Source organism: Rhinopithecus bieti, unplaced genomic scaffold, assembly GCF_001698545.2.
Source record: "Rhinopithecus bieti isolate Rb0 unplaced genomic scaffold, ASM169854v2 scaffold_110, whole genome shotgun sequence".
Taxonomy (NCBI): domain Eukaryota; kingdom Metazoa; phylum Chordata; class Mammalia; order Primates; family Cercopithecidae; genus Rhinopithecus; species Rhinopithecus bieti.
In genome coordinates, this window is record NW_016803311.1 from 4,266,130 (window position 1) to 4,284,768 (window position 18,639).

The window sequence follows — 18,639 nt, forward strand, 5'->3', positions numbered from 1 at the left end:
TGGATGACTACTAAGTACTCAATTATGAAACATCTCTAGATTATTAGGAAATTTCATTTGATGTGTCCCCTATAAGGAGTAGAGGAGGGCATTTAGTTTTCTTTCTTCATTACCCAGTTACTGTGTAATGAAAATTCTTCCAAATTTGGAAATGCCTAATAACTATGCAGTTCTAATAGTACTAAATTAATTAATATTTAAACATTTTTATCTCCATAAGAGAATGCTATTAAAGAATTACTGGTTGCCCAAATACTCATATTTATCATTACTTTATATGATATCAAACAGAACTGTGAATTAAATATTAATTTAAATTATTCTAAAATGTATCAAAATTCTATTAATTATCTAAATTATTCTAGGTTGTGGAAAATCTGGAGTACAAATAATAAACTTTATCAATATTTAAACAGAAGTGAATTAAATAACTTATTTAATATTACTGAGAAGCAATGTCTACAGCTCAAATCTGAACAAATAAAAAACATGTTTTACTGTTTATTTTATATGATTGTTGAAGACAAATGAATTCCAACGTACAAAAATAATCAGAGACACAAAGACAAATGATGGCAAATATTTTGTGAATTTGGCTTCTTAACTTTTCTGTTTGCTTATGAAGAGATTCCTGCCAGGACAAAAAACAAACTGATTAATTTGTGTAGAGTCATTCCATTAACTTAGCAAATTTTTCAGACATTTCGGCTGACCTGGATCCAAACTACAAATTTATGGCTCTTAATCCAGTTTGCAATTAACTCCCCAAGTCTCTAATAAATAGGTGCAATTGTGTGGGATTATACTCTTTGCTTAAATTCACCTCAAAGATTTTTTTTTGATGAAGTTTTAACTCACAAATTTTTAGTTTACCATTTACCATTTATTGAGACGATATCACTCAATTTTGCATAGTATTCATATAAATTAAAACATAATGAAGAGTAGGTACTTCAACATAGCCCCTAAAGCCTCATGCAACTAAAAACAGTGGCTGATAAATTACAAAGAGAAAAATAAACCAGTTTACACTGGCACTTTGCTAATGCTGAATTTTAAGTACATATCAAAAAACACTGAAGTCAAACAAAGAAAATGTTTTACTAAATGGTTAGAAAACAAACTGAATCCCTCCAAATAGAAACAGCACCCTCCTCTCTTGCTCCTCCCCCTCCCACATATGTTACACTAAGCATTGTCTTGTCCAAACATATATAAATTGCTTGTTTAGAACTTGGAAAGAATTTAAGGCAAAAACCACGTGACTATGGGAACAGAAACTTAGTACTTCAAATTCAGGGTATCAGAAGCACGTCTTGCCACTTTCAATCCTAGTCATAGGTTCTGGAACTCTTCCTACATGATGGCTGGAGGACGATGGGATTTCTTCAGCTTCAAACCACTGGTGTTAGTTCTAGGATTTTGAGGTAAAGCAGTATGGCATTAGTAGTAGAATATGAATGACAAGTCAAATAGAATCTCTGAGGGTGGAAGATGCAGGGTGAGGTTTAAGTGGATGGTGTTAAGTAAGAATGAGGAAGGAAAGGAAAGAAGTTAAAATAGGAGTTTTAATGGGATGTGGTTTATCTTCTCCCGCCCCACACCTTTTGTTTCTTGTTTTATTGCTATTCCCCACAATAGTTTGGGCTGGACAAGCAATGGAAATACGGATGGTTTCAAGGGAAGGAAAATAAGACAGAACTCATGATCAAATAGCATTTTTTTCTACTTTTTCCCTCATTCTTAGCTTTGCTTCACTCATAAATGTTATTTTTTCTTTTCTTTTATGTTTTATTTCCAATATTTGTTCTCTTACCCCAGGCTTGGGCAGGAGGTGGCAGAGGTGGTAATCAGTAAAAATCTAATCAAAGCACAGAGAAGACGGTCATTGTGTTGTCTTTCTTTCTCTTTAACTGCCTTTGTTTTTAGGATGAAGGATAAAGGACATCATCATTTTCTGTTCACACTCTATCTCTTCTCTACTATTGGCTTCATAATTGTACATCCTGTTTAGACAGGAGGCAGGACTTAATTCTGGAGGTGGGGCTTGGACCCCAGACAAAAAGGAGGGATAGTTGAAATAGGGATAGGGTGGTAGCAGTTTTCCATAAGACATGTCCAACAGTGTGCCAGGTCAGTTTATCATTGCCATGGCAACACCTGGAAGTTACCACCCCTTTCCATGAGAATGACCCAATGACCTGGAAGTTACCTCCCTTTTTCTAGATATTTCTGCATAATTTACCCCTTAATTTGCATGTATTTAAAAGTGGGTGTAAATATGACTGCATAACTACCTCAGAGCTGCCACTGTGGGCACACTGCCTATGGGGTAGCCTTGCTCTGCAAGGCGCAGTACCTCTGGTGCTGCTGTATGCTGCTGCTCTACACTGCTGCTTCAATCAAAGGTGCCGTCTAACACTTCCGGCTCACCCTTGAATTCTTTCCTGGGAGAAACCAAAAGCCCTCCTGGACTAAGCCCCAATTGTGGGGCTTGCCTCCCCTTTTTCACTGTCAGTCTAAGCACTGCTGCTGTCCTGCCCTGGGATTTGGAGAGGTTCTGGCATTGCTCTGACCTATAACCATCTCACTTTTTTGTAACTCAAATAAACATTACAACCCCAAATGGCCCAGCCTAAATATTGTGTGATATTCAAAGAAACACAGTCCAGCAAACAATGTTAGTAAAATGTCACCCAGGTCTTTACTTTCATCTCTTGAAAATCACAAAAGGAGATCCTGTTCAAAATTCACAGTACCACTTTATATCCATTTTCTGTAATTTCTCTTGCTTTACCACTTTCTCTCATGCCTAGATGCTTTGAAACCCCTTTTTCCTACTTCTAAACTTTCAGTTTTCTGATATAAGTTGCCTTTAGGAGGGACTTTGTTCCTTTTCTAATTTTCTGTTTCCCTTTTCGTTTGTTCTATGTTCTCATTCCAGTAAACTTCTACCCTCTCTGATACAAGTCTCCCAATCTCTTAGCTGATTTTTCCCCAACCCCCAATACCCTAATATGTCTGGTAAAGCTAGCGGGGAGATTAGAATATGGGGCATGGGGTGGGGAGAAGTAAAAATGTCAGAATTTCCTTAATAGGTAGGGGAATTTAAAGATGCTTGGAGGATTCACACATTAATATTCTTTGCCCTTGTTAGAACATCTTCAATTACCTTTCTCCTTAGTTGTCTCGCTTTTAATTACAAATATATTCACGTTCTTTTATCCCCTAAATAATCCCCACAAACATGCTTAAAACTTAACCTTTCAACCTAATCCTCAGACAACCCATAAAAATAGCTTTCTTATGCTGCCTCTACTTTCTAATCTTCCTTTTTAAAAAATAAACAAAAAAGTCCCACCAAAGCCTGGTTTCCATGCTTGGTGTAGGTTACCAGTTGCTAAATTTAATGGCTTCTTTTCAGGCCTGCATCGTATGGATTTCTCTGAAGTCTTAATATTCTTTCTTGAAACTTCTGTTTCTGTCTCAACAAATTATTTTATATTTATTTTTCTTGTGACTTTTTCTTAGTCTGCTTCCTTTATATTCTTACTATGGACACATCCCAGAGGGCAATCTCAACTATTTTGTGGATAACTCTCACATCTAAAACTCCAAACATTTTTCTACAGAGTTACCACAGGTCCCTTTGAAAGTCTAATTAGAAGCAGCCACACTTTCTCCAAGAATAAAAAAAAATGCCTATTCAATAAGCATATAAGGTTTTATATTCTGGGTCTCAAGCTATATGGACTCCCTGAGGTTAATCCATGGACAATCTGCTCCAGAGCTAGACAGTGCTGCGATTAACATGTCTAGCTGAATATCCTTTAGGCTCCTTCAGCTTGTCAGGTTCTTAGCCCTCCCTGTAAACTTCTCTTACTCCATCAAAACTTTATCAAGTTCCTGCCGATTTTACTTTCAACTATTGGCATCACTATCCAACAGATCATCCAAACTAAAAACCACTACATAATTCAGTGTCCTTCTCTCTCCCAAGATATACCAATATGGCACCAAGTTCTGACAATTTCATGGAATCATTTCCTATTTATCTACTCTACCTGCTGTTATATTAGTTGAGCCCTCTTCACATGTTTTTTTTTACTCCAACATTTTATTCTAGATTTCTGTCACTGTAATTCATCTTCATATTGTCAACGACTCTGTGAAGCTATCTTTCTAAAGCACAAATCTAACCTAATTCCATGCCTAAATACATTTGCTGACACCTTATTGCTTCAAGCAGGGTCACAAACTCAAATGCCCTTAGAAGCCAGACACGGAATATAAATCAGTGAAACAATGACTGGACAGGAAACAGTCCAGAGGCGGAGGATCCTAGAGGCAGCTCCCACTCAGTCCTTGTCATTTGTTGCCATATAAAAACGCATGTCCAACATTGCCAAGTATTTTAGTTTTTCAAGAGAAGGTAACACTTAATTTTTTTAAAGTAAAATTTCTTAATTTTAAATGATTAGCTCAAATTATTTAAGGTACGATGTAAGAAAAACTGTCAAGAACTCTGAAGGATCTGACATTTTATGCTAATTGCAAGCTAAAAACTTAGCCTGCTGTAGTTTCATGGGTGTTGGCAGAAGACATGAAAGGTAAAGAACTGTATTACTCATGGGCAATAACAGTAGCCACTGTCAACATGTGCCCTCATTCCCTGAAACCGATTCCAACAGTGACGTGAAGGGACTCAGGAGACAGCGAGAGCTATACACATAGTGGTTTGTAGTACAGGAGGATTACCCTGAGTTTTGGGACCCGAATATTTTATAATGGGCAGTAAGTTTGCCTGCCATCTACTCTGGAAGGAGGCACTATTTTCCAGGTCTGTTCGCTACACAAACATCTCTGTAAGGACGGTATGGGAAAACAAAGGCAGTCAGTACTTCTGCTTGTAAGATACGCAGAAACCTGAGAGACCCATAAAGAATTGTCTCTCTGCAACCAAAATGAAAACGGATTCGTAGAGCAGCTCTAACCTGTGGGATGTGAGATTGTGACCTATGGTATAGAGCTGAGGTCATCACACTATAGCCTTCATACTGGCCAATTTGTTTTTGTAAATACAATTTTCTTGGCCCTGGGCCATGCCAATTCATCTGCATATACCTACGGCTGCTTTTGTGTACCATGGCAAGGTTGAATAGTTGTAACAGAGAGCAAGTTTAAAATATTTGCTATTTGACCCTTTAAGGAATAAAGACTACTTTTTCTTGACTGAACACTGGTATACAGAATATAATTTTAGCATGTTATCTAGAATACTTTAAACGTTAGAATCAACAATTAATGAATGAATTAAGCAAATACGTTTTGAACAGTTACTGTTTGTCAGACAGGGTGCAAACAAGATAGTGATGCTGCTGTAACAATAACAACAAAAAATTCATTCCTTATTTTCTAGGGGCTCTAGGTCCAGTAAAGGATGCAGGCAACAGAATAGTGAAAATAATATAGCATAAATTTTCCTATACTTGCTGTAACCACATGGATTTGTGGGAGTGCATAGGAAGGAACGTCTACACAGCCTGGGAGAGTATGAAGGCTCCCTAAAGGAGAGTCTTCAAAGATGAAGATGTATTCCCTAGATACAGAAAAAGGTAAGGGCATTCTACATACAGAAAACAGAGGGTGCAAAACTTGGAGGTTGGGGAAGGAAGACAACATTGGGCCAATGTGTTTGGTAGAGAGAAAACATTAGGTACAAGAAAGGGCAGTGTGTATGTGGTGGGGAGGAGAAATGGGTGAAATGAGTAGGGGCAAGTTCATCAAAGGCTTTGAATGTCTTGCTGAGGAGTTTATTCTAAAATGATGAGAACTTTAAGGTAAGAATTGTATGGCATTTTTGGAAGTTAGTGAGGCTGAAGAGAAAAAATAAAAAAGCCAGTTTGGATGTGGTTGCACTGACTCAGATATAAAATAATTAACACCAGAAGGAAGCAGTAGGGAATGAAGAGGAGGAATGTATTAGTTTGTTCTCACACTGCCATAAAGAACTACCTGAGACTGGGTAATTTATGAAGTAAAGAGGTTTAATGGATTCACAGTTCTGCAGGCTGTACAGGAAACATAGCTGGGAGGCCTTACAATTATGGCAGAAGGTGAAAGGGAGGCAAGAACATCTTTACATAGGTGTAGGAGAGAGAGAGAGAGAAGGGGAAAGTGCTACACTTTCAAACAACCAGATCTCGTGAGAGCTCACTTACTATCACGAGAACAACAGGGAGGAAATCTGCCCCCACGATTCAATCACCTCCCATTAGCCCCCTCCTCCAACATTAGGGATTCCAATTCAACATGATGTTTGGGTGGGCACACAGAGCCAAACCATATCAAGGAATGAGCAATAGGAAAGAAGAGGAGATGGGATTAGGTATTCACATTCTTTCATGTGCCCTCTGCTCCAGCCACATCAAATTATGTACCTTTCCTTTACTTCAGCATGCTTTTTCATATGTGTGTGTGCACACATGTGTGTATTCTTTTCTGAGGTGAGGAAGAGGGGATCTTTTTATGTACTTAGGGTTTCAGTGCTTACCAGATTATAAGCAACCTGAAGGCAGGAACCATGCCTTGATTATCTTTATACTCCTAAAACCCTATGATGAGCTCGGTACTAAATAGAGGTTTAGTACATTGCTGGTGAATCAATGAATCAATGAATCAATGAATGCACAAGTGCAACTTCACCTTCTTTCCCACTCATTCATTAGAACTCAGCTCAAAAAGAACTCCTCTTTATAAAGCTGAATTCCCTTTCTTTACTCTTGTTACTTTCCCCAGAGTACTGTGTTCCCAGAGAAGCTTGCATTATTACATGAAATCAAACTGAATAGCAATGGTCTCTGTCAGCCCCAGGAGAATTTTAGAACCCACAGGGGAAGTCTTATTCTTTATCCTATCTCTAGTGCCTGGTGCAGTACAGACAGTTTATAGCTGCTGCCTAATAAATGTTAGTAAAATGAACATGTACTTACACCTTACCAGGTTTATCTCTGATGAATCAATCATCTTTCTAAACAATTCAGACTGACTATTCATCATTCCATTTGGTAATCCAGTCCATGATCTGATCTTCAACTTTGATATATTTTTAGCCTTACAACAGTTTAATTGCTGGACTGTGCAGAGATGGTCACAGTCTCACTCTTTTTTGTGCCTGATCAAATGAGTGTATGTTTAATGTAGTGAAAACTTCAGACAACTTGGATGGTATCATGATGGCTAAGAATCATGAAAACAAAGAAGAGTATAAGCAGTTGCTTGCCTGTGTTCTAATTGTATAGGCACTGTTTTAGCTTACCATCTGCAAAACTGGAATGATATTAAGTTTATCCCGAGTGTAAAGTATGAATAGTAGGTGGTTAGGGGGTATTTTGGACTTACAGTATCCTTTGCCAGCAGTGGTTTGAAGATTCTTGATGCTGCTGCTATGTGCTTTTATCCCCTCTGAGAGCACTCCATTTGCCTCATTAACCATAGGACTTGAATTAATATGAATTATTGAAGCTATTTCTTGTTGTCTGCTTTTTAGAAAGCATTTGGCTAAACATCATTGTTCTTTTCACAGGAAATGTTGATTAACCCTTTAGCATAATTGTTTAAAATAAGAAAAACATAATATTGCCAGTTTTTTTCAATGTCTTAAGACAGTGTTAATAATGAAATATAACGTAGTTAATTATTATGACCCTGCCTCCCACTTCCATGGGGAGGAAAGAAGTGCTATGAATATATAAGCAATAGAATTTCAGTGGATTACTATATTGTCTTCTTCCTTTATATCTACCTTTTGCACATCTCTTCTACTATTATCACACTTACAATGTCGCCATCAATCTTGGATTTTCATAGTGTTTAACATTAAAAAGAAACCACTGCACAGTCTTAGACATTCAGCTTCAAGAAGAGTTTAGTAAACACTATAGCTTTAGTCATGCACAACTAGAGAACTAGAAGACTAAAGAGTGCCTTTAGGTATCGTTTAAGATAGATGTGTAAACTGGGTGGACCCCCAAATGACAATTGTAATCAAGATTCATAAGTTCAGACTGGACAAACCAGACAGATGGTGGACCTTACAAACCAATTCTGAAGTGTATTTATCCATGTCTGAGTGTGCTGTCATTACACATCTGTTTATAGGAGCATGTAGTCTTCTGGAGTCAGTTGTGTCGACTATGTTGGTTTCTCATGCCTGAAATAATCTTTAGGGGAACAAGGATGAAAGTCACTTCTCTAGGGTATATAGCCTTTTTCTAGATTTCTCAGTGTGGATGCATTTAGGTAGGAGTGACTCAGAGCTTTGTGTCCAAACCTGGTCACAAGGAGATAGTATAATGAAATTAATCCTGACTCAAATTATTATCTGCCTAGACTTCAGACAAACTAATGTAGCTCTCTTGATCCTTGATTTCCCCAACTATACCAGATGAAATTTTTAAAGAATTAAATAGGGTATTCTATGTAAAAGAGTTAAAACAGTGCTGGCATAGAGTAAGTCCTTAGTAAATTTTAGTTATTATTTTCTCATACAAACCTTAAAAGGAAGCTCAGATAATCCTGGCTGCTTCTTGCTGACTTGTATGTAGTGCAGTTGGGAAGACTCTGGCAGATGGCAGTGGCTCCCTGAGTCTTCCAGAATTTCCTGCTTTAGTCTGTAGGCATGACAGAAGATATGACCTTACTGAGACGTTAAAGGGAGGAGGTGGGGAAGAAGGGAAAGGAAGAAGGGAAAGAGAGAGAACCAAAGAAATGAAGGTGAGAAAGAAGAAATGAAAGGAGAAAAAAATAAAGGAGGAAAGAAATACCTTTTCCTCACAAACCTTGACAGTCTGTTATGAAGACAGCATTTGCTAATTAGCAAACTGTTTTAAAATTTGTACAAAAATAGTTATGGATGAAACAGAAAGCTATGCCTTAACACATTGTAGTATTGAGTCATGTTTGTCTTTATTTCAGTGGATTCAACAGTTGGTATTGCCACCCATCACCTTATCAGTATGCAAAGCTTGGTTTTCCATTTTGAATTTGTATTTTTAAAATTTACATTAAACATTTCCCTGTGAATAGTATAAATTTCTCATGTTATGGTTGATGATAACTTTGCTTAATACTGAAACCATAGTTTTTCTCTAACACTGTAAACTCTTTTTATGTCTTACTACACTCAAACAATGACAATCATACTAGAGCTGAAGATAAAGGTAAGTCGTGGGTGCTTCTTCCCGGTTCTAAGAATGACTTAGTCAGGAAAGTTAATGACTGATATTTGGCTATGGAATAATTTAGAAGGGAAAGGCAACTGTGAGGCAAAAGTTATACTATTTTGTCTTAGCTTTGAATAAATAAATACTAAAATTCTATCTATAAAAGATAGGCCTAGTTGTATTTTACAAATGCCATGTTTGTATAGCATCTCATGGATATAAGTTTACATTCAAAGTTAATAGGATTTTAAAATTGTTTCCATTTTTTAAGTCTTTTAGCAATTATCACAGCCGAGCTGAAAGTGTTAGGCAATGTTAAAGTAGGCACTGAGAAGACACTTTTTTATTCCTCCTGATAGTCATTGATATAATTAACTGCCAGCAGCAAAGTTAGATATATATTCCATGGCCTTGAATTTGAGTCTAGCTAACTGGCCCCTGTGGGGCTAATGCCCATGACTTTGGCCTTTTTTACTATACTTAATAGTACAGAAACATAGATTCATTTGGCTCCTGAAGGATTAGAGCTTTCTCCGTCTAGCCTCCTCTTCGATACCTATGCTGAATTTTTTCTTTTTTCGCTTTCAAGGAGCTAAATTTGGCAATAATTGGTGAGTGCTGATTCTTAAACTTAAAAAAAGTCGTATTGGCAATATTTTTTTTTTCTCTCTAGTCACAAAATAATAAAAACACCAAAGAGAAAAATGGAAATGTCCTAGCATTCCTAGAAGACATTGTTCTTTATGCTCCCTTTAGGCTAAGAAAGGAGGTGCTATTTCTTCTTCCTTGTTCTTAAAGAAGGGAGAGAATGCAAAGAATATTAGATCAGGAAAATGTTCTACTTTTTCAGACTTATTAATATGCCCTTCCCACCAGTATCAGCCCCTCTCTTCTTTTCTTTTTTCCCCCCCTTCTCTCACTAGCAACAATTTCCTGAGGACACAGAGTCTGATAGTGCAAATAGGGTCACATTTGGAGACAGTTTGGTGATATATGCTAATATCCACTCTGGACTAGCTGAGATCACCAATTTCATTTCTCTTGTTATCTATACCCTATGAACTGCAGCCTTCAGGGCAAAATGTGTTTAACCTGCAACGATACATTGCCCAGAAGCCATTCAGTGTTTATGTCAGTCTATATTATTATTTAGAAACAATTAGAGCTAGTTGGATTTCAAGAATTTTCTTGAGTTTCAGGTCAAAGTTTATTTTTTAAAAAAGAGAGAATAATCTACAACTTTATCAGCATGCAGCTAAAATAACAACTATAATTTTAGATTGCTAGCTCTTTTTTCCTCTGGCTGCATTTATCCCCTGCTGCCAAAAGGTATGCACGGACATATACACTGAGAGCCCACAGGGTGAAGGATGTGGGTATGGATAGTGGGAAAGATTTGTAAGAGATTTGTACTTGGTAGCAGTAAAAAAATTCCAATAAATATTGTTTTCATAGGACAATCTCATCTCTGGAGAACAACAGGTATTTAATTAAAATAAAAACACCCATTGATTGAATAACAAAATTTTTAGATAATCACAATTCTGACATGTTGCGAAATTAGAAAATATAGTAATGCTCTCATTTGGTACCAATGGCATTGACTCCCATTGAATTTTTTACTCACTGTGATATGTATTACCAATAAAACAATGTAAAAACAACTGCAAACATAATTTTAAATAATTACAAATGTTGATTATGTTACATTATTTTTCACTTTACAATGATTTCTTTTCATCCCTAAAAATAAATACTTGAAAATATCATATCTTTATATAGACGTCACAGACAAAACATAAAATCTGTTCAAGTCAGGTACCTTAATATGGACTGGGATAAACAGAAACCATGCCCATCATCAGTGCGCTTTTTCAAAAGGCTAGTCTATTACACAAATAAAACAATTACTTGCCAATGAGGGCAATTTGCATATAGCAGTGAGTTGTAGTATCTCTGTTTTCATTAGGCTGTTTTCGAAGAAGTGAGTTGAAATTCATCTGAGTTATGTATATAATGACACATTAAAATAATACGCTTGCGATAATCTCATGAGAATCAAGGGTTAGCCATTCAGCCATGTGGCCTGACAGCCAGGACTCAGAGAGGAATGGAGTTTAGTAACTAGATACATCCCCAACCGTCTCTAGGGACCTCAGAGTAAGTGGTAACTAATCTATTTTTCCTCCCAGGCTACAAACAAAGATTAAAATTCTGCATATTTGCTTCTCTAGTTATCATTATCAAATAAATCATTCTTTCATGTGTATATATACAGATATACATGTATATAAACATACATCTAACTTAATCCACTGCCTACTAATAGCTTCGATTTCTTCATCTTACTCAGTTTCCGCTTCTTCATAACTTCAGCTTTTCATGAACTCTCTGGAATTCTCCCATAACTTATTTCCTGTTTCAGCTCTCCCTGCTCACTCTGGTTCTCCCCACATTTCCCGTTATAAATTCCTTAAAAAAGAGAACTTAATGCTTGCCCTCTGCTCCGTCCTGCGGCTGCCCACTGCCTTCCTACCGTCCACCATGGTCCCTCTGCGATCCAGGCGCATCGTCTCCGGGATCGCCACCGCCTTCCACCCGGGCTCCCCGCTGCGGCCCCTGCCAGAGCCAGCGCCTGGTGGACCCATGTGGAGATGGGATCAGATTCTGCGAGTCACCAGATCAGATTCTGCGAGTCACTGAAGCCTTTAAGAGGGACATCAATAGCAAAAAGATGAATCCGGCAGTTAGTGCCTACCGGGACCACAACTGAAAAGTTTACGTGCTGCCTCGCGTCCACAAGGCAGAGGCCCAGATTGCGGTCAAAAATTTGGACAAGGAATACTTCCCCATTGGGGCGCTGGCTGAATTCTGCAAGGCATCTGCAGAAGTAGCCTTGGGCGAGAGGAGCGAAGTCTTGAAAAGTGGCCGGTTTGTCACTGTGCAGACCATTTCTGGAACTGGTGCCTTAAGGACCACTGCCAGTTTTCTGCAAAGATTTCTTAAGTGCAGCCGAGATGTCTTTCTGCCCAAACCGGCCTGGGGAAATCACACAGCCATCTTCGGGGATACTGGCATGTAGCGACAAGGTTACCAGTATCATGACTCCAAGACTTGTGGTTTTCACTTCACAGGCACTGTGGAGCACATTTCAAAAATACCAGAGCAAAAGTCTTCTTCTTCTGCATACCTGCACCCATAATCCCACGGGAATGGACCCTGGTCCCAAGCAGTGGAAGGAAATAGCAACAGTGGTGAAGAAAAAAAATCTCTTTGCACTCTTCGACATGGCCTACCAAGGCTTTGCCAGTGGCGATGGTTACAAGGATGCCTGGGCTGTGCGCCACTTCATCGAACAGGGCATTAAAGTTTGTCTCTGCCAATCATACGCCAAGAACATGGGCTTATACAGTGAGGGTGTGGCAAGCTTCACTGCGGTTTGCAAAGAGGCGGATGAAGCCAAGCGGGTAGAGTCACGGTTGAAGATCTTGATCCTCCCATGTATTCCAACCCTCCCCTCAATGGGACCCGTTTGCTTCTACCATTCTGAACACTCCAGATTTGCGAAAACAATGGTTGCAAGAAGTTAACTGCAAGGCCGACCGCATCATTAGCATGTGAACTCAGCTGGCCTCCAGCCTCAAGAAGGAGGGTTCCGCCCACAATTGGCCACACATCACTGACCAAATTGACATGTTTTGTTTCACAGGGCTAACGCCTGTGCAGGTGGAGCGGCTGACCAAGGAGTCCTCCATCTACGTGATAAAGGACGGCCGCATGTCTGTGGCAGGGGTCACCTCCAGCAACGTGGGCTACCTTGTCCATGCCGTTCACCGGGTCACCAAGTAATGTCCCTGGTGCAAGAAAACAGAGACAACCTTTCTGTCTTCAGCCTCTGCTATTGGGAGCTTCACACAGGAAGAAAGAGGGTGGATGGTGGTGAGTGGGTTGTTTCTTTCAACTACAGTGTGTAACACTCAGCGACTGAATGTTTCTCAGAAAAGGACATGTAGTGACATCAGAGGCATCCGTGGCTGGCGTCTGGAACGTTGTGGCTCTAAACCAAACTCTCTCCTGTCCTTTTAATCCAACTTTTCTCCAAGAGTTTACATGTGCAAGAAAGTCATCACACCATGAAACCTGTCCATTATGTCATTGCAATATTTCAGAAACTGTAACTGATGTGTCATACAGTGTTGGGTTCCTCTTGAGAAATAGCACACGTTAGAGGATTTGAGAGAAGACCTAGTTGTGTCATGAACGGTTGGCTTCATGTCCGTCCTCCCATCATGGAGCAGCCTTATCAACAGACCATACTGCAGAAATTTATGTTTATGAAAACCAATGAGTCTGCTGCCACTACAGCAAGGAAAACATGCAGATTCCTGCCTTATTTAAGAAAACCAAAAGGCTCCCTTTTCTTCTTTGCCATTGCTGTTCTTGTCCTTACGCACAAAGCGTTTTAACCAATGTAAATTTTTATCCCATTCTACTGTGTGATTGACCAACAACCCTATCCTATAGGGATTTATTTAAGAATAAAGAGGCTGAGCGCAGTGGCTCTTAACTGTAATCCCAGCACTTTGGGCGGGTCACTTGAGGTCAGAAGTTTGAGACTAGCCTGGCCAACATGGTGAAGTCCTGTCTCTACTAAAAATTAGCCAGGCATAGTAGCGGGAGCCTATAATCCCAGCTACTCGGGAGGCCGAAGCAGGAGATTCGCTTGAACTGGGGAGGCATAGGGTGCAGTGAGCCCAGATTGTGCTATTGCACTCCATCCTGGGCAATAAGAGTGAAACTCCATTTCAGAAAAAAAAGAACATAACTTTCTGCTGATCCCATACCCTCACCCTCCTTGGCAAAGAATAATGGAGAGTAGGTAACCGCAGTTTATCTCAGCATCCTCTTCAATGATTGTGTAATTTCCTCCTGTTGGGATGTCATCTCTGCCCAGTTGGACCTCCTCCCTTTGTTGAATGTGGCTGTGCATTCGCTCATCTCACATCATGAGTCAGGCGCACAGGCAAGTACCAAGAAAGAGGATATTCTAGGCTTTGTGTGCTACCAGCTGGGCTCAGGCTCCACCCATTGGAAAGAACCACCATCTGCTCTAATTATGTAGACTTATTGCAGCCTGCTTTCTCTGTTGCAATAAAATTACTGTAAACTGCGCCCCCTCCCTCGCCCCACGCCCTGCAAAGGAAGAGAATTTTATTTATTCATTTTTTAATGTCAGGCTTTAGCATCAGTTCCTAACCAGACTTGGGTTGTATGCCCATGCTGACTCAGTCAGTTCTGGTTTACGAGGTCTGTATTGTGCCACCTCTTTAACATGAGCTGTAAGTCAGGACACTTCACACAAAAGAGTCTGACATGTCTGGTACATCCTGCCTCAAGCTATTGTCGCTTTAATCCACTGTGTTTTCTGAATTAGTCTTTCCAGTAGGTTATCTAAGGAAAGTAATATCTAGTCATTATTAGCCAAACAGCCGCCAAACAGCCCCAACATTGATTTTGTCAAATATGTTGATTATGCAGTCACCTGGCAAGGACCTGAGAGAACAGGTAAGGTTGGCAAGATTTTATGGAACGGAAATTCAACTGGGCATCAGAAGACCTGGATGTTAGCTCTCTGTGGCCATGAATTAGGTCTCAAATTGGGCAAGTTGCTCAGTCTTTCAGACTTTCCATTCTACATCTGAAAGTTGGGGAAATCAGCTGTACAATTTATAAGGTGGTTCCCAGTCTGAAATTCTGTGGGTCCACATCTTGAGTCTTGAGGTCAGAATATATTTAGAATATGAAGAAGGCAATGAGCCTCTCAGGAGCTTCTAGGTGATAAAAGATCAGAATGAGGGCACTGCTTTTTTTAAAGGAAGAATATCTATCAGAAATGACTTCCCTGAGCTAATATGTACTTGTGAGTCTAAGATGGGTTATGGCAAACCCACTGACTGTAGTCCACATAACAAAATAGTTGGGGCAGGACTAAGACAATCGAAGTCTGAGAGAAATAGATACCACAGGAAGGAAAGAAGTCAATCTGTCAAATACTTTCAGAGATGACTTAACTTACAATTAGTGAGTGTGCCTGTTCTCTAATAGTCAGGAATGTCAACACTCACTTAATACATTATTTGATTTAGCTCTACATTTTTCTTATTCCAGCTGCTGACAGTTTTCAGTGGCTACAGTGAGCTGAACCCCCAAGAATCTAGACATGAATGAAATTGGAGTTACATTAAAAAAATCAATATGCAACCTGAGAAGAGATATGCAAAGTCATTGGAAGGAACCTGACTGGCTCCCAGGCCAGCAAACTTCACAATCATCTGACTGAATATATGAGATCTAATGAAAGACTCTCTTAGAAGGCAGGTGCTGTGATTTGAATGTGTCCTTCCAAGTTCATGTGTTGAAAACTTAACTCCCAAAGCAATAGTGTCAAGAGGTGAAACCTTTAAAAGGTGATTAAGTCATAAGGCCTCTCCCCTTATGAATAGAATAATGCTGTTGCCACAGGAGTGAATTTGTTATAAAAGTAAGTTTGGCTTCCTCTTGTTCTTTCTTTTGCCATGTGTTTCCTCCTGCCATGTTATGACACAGCAAGAAGGCCCTTAGTAGATGAGGATCTTGGACTTGCCAGCCTCCAAAATCATGAGCCAAATAAAATTTTATTGTTTGTAAATTACCCAGTCTGTGCTATTTTACTATAGCAGCACAAAACAGAGACAGCAGGTATCAGTAATATTTTATTATAGTAGCACAAAATGAACCAAGACAGCAGGAAAGCTAATCATGGAACAATGGCCATGACAGAGTGTTGCAAGCCAGCTTGGCTCGTGCTCATCTAAGCACTGTTCACAGGGAAGACAGTTTTAGCCAATGGTCTTCTGCTATTCCAGATTCATTAACAAAGTAGCAATAATTGCCAGTGGTAGTAGCAAGTGGACTTTGAGGGTTTTGGATTCTGATAATTTCTTATTGGAGATTAGTATATGGATATTCTAGTTATATTAATACATAGATCCCTAAGTCCTTGATTAACGTATGCTTAGCCTTAAAGAGATGCATTGTCATTTGATGTGATAAAACAATCAAATGTTGTTCTTCAAATCCAAGGACCAGATACTAGGCAGTGATACATTCACCAAAGTGATGGTGGTCACACTGAGGTCTTCAACCTGGAAGAATGTCAGTAAATACAGACAGTCTTCCTATGGTGACCACAATGCGTCCATGTGCCTTCAGGTTGTTCTTATGCTTAATTTTTTAAAAAATATTTACACATTTGCCCTCAGAGTAAAATCCCAACTCCTGACGTGGCCTTATTCACTGCTACCTCATCTTCTCCAACTCTGCTCTTCAGTGACATCACTCAAGCCACACTTCCTCTCTTCCTGTGCTGCTAACTTGTCAAGGTTGTCTCTGCCTTCGAGTCTCTCCACTCACTCTTCTCTTTGCCTGGAAATTTCTTTTCCTGATATGTATGTGGCTTATTCCTGTTCAGCATTCAGGCCTTAATTAAAAATAATGATAGAAGGCATCTGTGATGATCCTATCTAATATAGTTCTCCTATCTCTACTTCATTCTATTTCATTTATATTTGAAAAGTTTTATTTATTATAGCTAACAGTAGTCAAAATGATTGCACTTATTTGCTCCTTCTTTAAAAAAAAAATGTTTTCCTCACTAAAATATTTATTCTGTGACAGTAGGACCTTGCCTGTTACACCCATTGCTGTATTCTTAGCAAACAGGAGACTACCTGAAACATATAGAAAGCTCAATCAGTGTCCTTTAAATGAACATAACAGATTGTTACTCTGGCCATTATCCGATCAGCTTAGGCTTCCCATATTAGAGAACACTTATTGGTTTTGTTTTGGTCAGATGGTACCATTCCCATGGAGCTCAGAGAAAGACCCTGATTTTTAGAACAAAACTAAGTGGTTTAGGTTGTGGTCCTCTCCAGAACCTTAGCCCTAAGCGAATAGACATTTAGCATTACAGAAGATGTATTTCCTACTTGGAGGCCTGAAGACATTATCAGCTATACTGATAATATCAGAAGCAGAACTAAATAGAGAATTATTTCATATGCTTCTAATTGGGTAGATAAGTTGTGTATGATTTATACAATGTGATTCAAGGTAAACTTTTCTAATTCTAGTGTCACTCCGTGTTTCAGGGATTGAGAAGACAGCGTGCCATGGTGGAAAGAGCTCAGACTCTGGAACCAGTAGAGCTGGGTTTGCATTCCACTTTATTGCTTACTAGACTTGTGTCCATAGACAAGCCCTTCCAACACTTGAGTCCCAGTCTTCTCATCGGTCAAGTGGCACTAGTAATATTTTCCAGAGTGGCCACAAAGCATGTAAATATTATACATAAAATACTTGGCATGTCATAGACATTTATTGAGTTGTAACTGCCATTTTTATGAAGATGTCACATCCTATGTTGTTGTTGTGTTTTCATATTTTATTTTTTATCTGGCTGCAAGCTCTAGAAACTACTTCTGGGAACATCAAGTTATGGGTCATGGAAAGATGGCTATCTTGAGAGAAGAAAAGTATGAAACTCATACCATTGTTGAGTATCATCTGAACTGGCAGTGGCTCCAGGATAGCAGTGGGAACTGTAGTAGCTGGCATTCAAGTATATGCACTAGAGGACTCCAACATTCACATTGTCCAGTTGCTCTCCAAGCAGATATTTTCTTCTCCTTTTACTACTTGCTTAGTCTCTCTATATATTGTGTATATCTTTTTATTACTTCACGCTTTTTGGTAACAAATAGACTATTTTTTTTTACAGTTTCAACTGACTATAACTCTGTCTCCATAACTCGTCCTTTCTCATTATGACCCATCCTCTGTTTCATAACTCTTGAGTCATATGTTCCGCTTCTACATTCTACTAACTGCCTGGTTCTTGGTTTGTTTCAGTACTTAGTTCTGAAGAGGGTTTCATATTGGTCTTATTCAAGTTTTATGATCAAACCATGGCATCATTCTCTAGGTAGCCAGATATTAGTTTGACCCATTTGAAATCAACATCAATTTCATGTGGTACAATCAGATACATGTTGCCTCTGGTGGGGAACAATTGCTGGAGCCAAGAGTAAGGTGGTGCCATTTAATAAGCAAATAAACAACAATAAAAGAAAGAGTTCTATTTCACGCCATTTAGAACCAGTTGTGGCTGGGGTGGGCATTGGATTGGCTTTTTGGCAAAATGGTTAATCATCTTTATTGCCTGAAATTTTTGACCCAGACATTTTAGACCTAAAATAAACACTTCATTGAGTATAACCCTTTCACTTTAGATATAAGGAAACCAGACCACAGACAGATAAGTCCCATGTGACACGTGAGCAATTAAAAGTTGGAAAACTAAATTGGTGAAAGA

The 18,639-nt window shown here is 39.0% G+C and overlaps 1 long non-coding RNA gene and 1 pseudogene across 1 annotated transcript; one reads left to right on the plus strand and one right to left on the minus strand.

Moving 5' to 3' along the window:
• Positions 1-544: 544 nt before the first annotated feature.
• LOC108530308 (uncharacterized) lies at positions 545-18,080 on the minus strand. The gene is made up of 4 exons (XR_001885801.1): positions 17,816-18,080; positions 8,555-8,672; positions 1,289-1,414; positions 545-631 (listed from the first exon to the last, which is right to left on the minus strand). It is a non-coding gene; the product is annotated as an uncharacterized LOC108530308 (long non-coding RNA).
• On the plus strand, positions 11,769-13,073 carry LOC108530300 (aspartate aminotransferase, mitochondrial-like; annotated as a pseudogene).
• Positions 18,081-18,639: the final 559 nt, after the last annotated feature.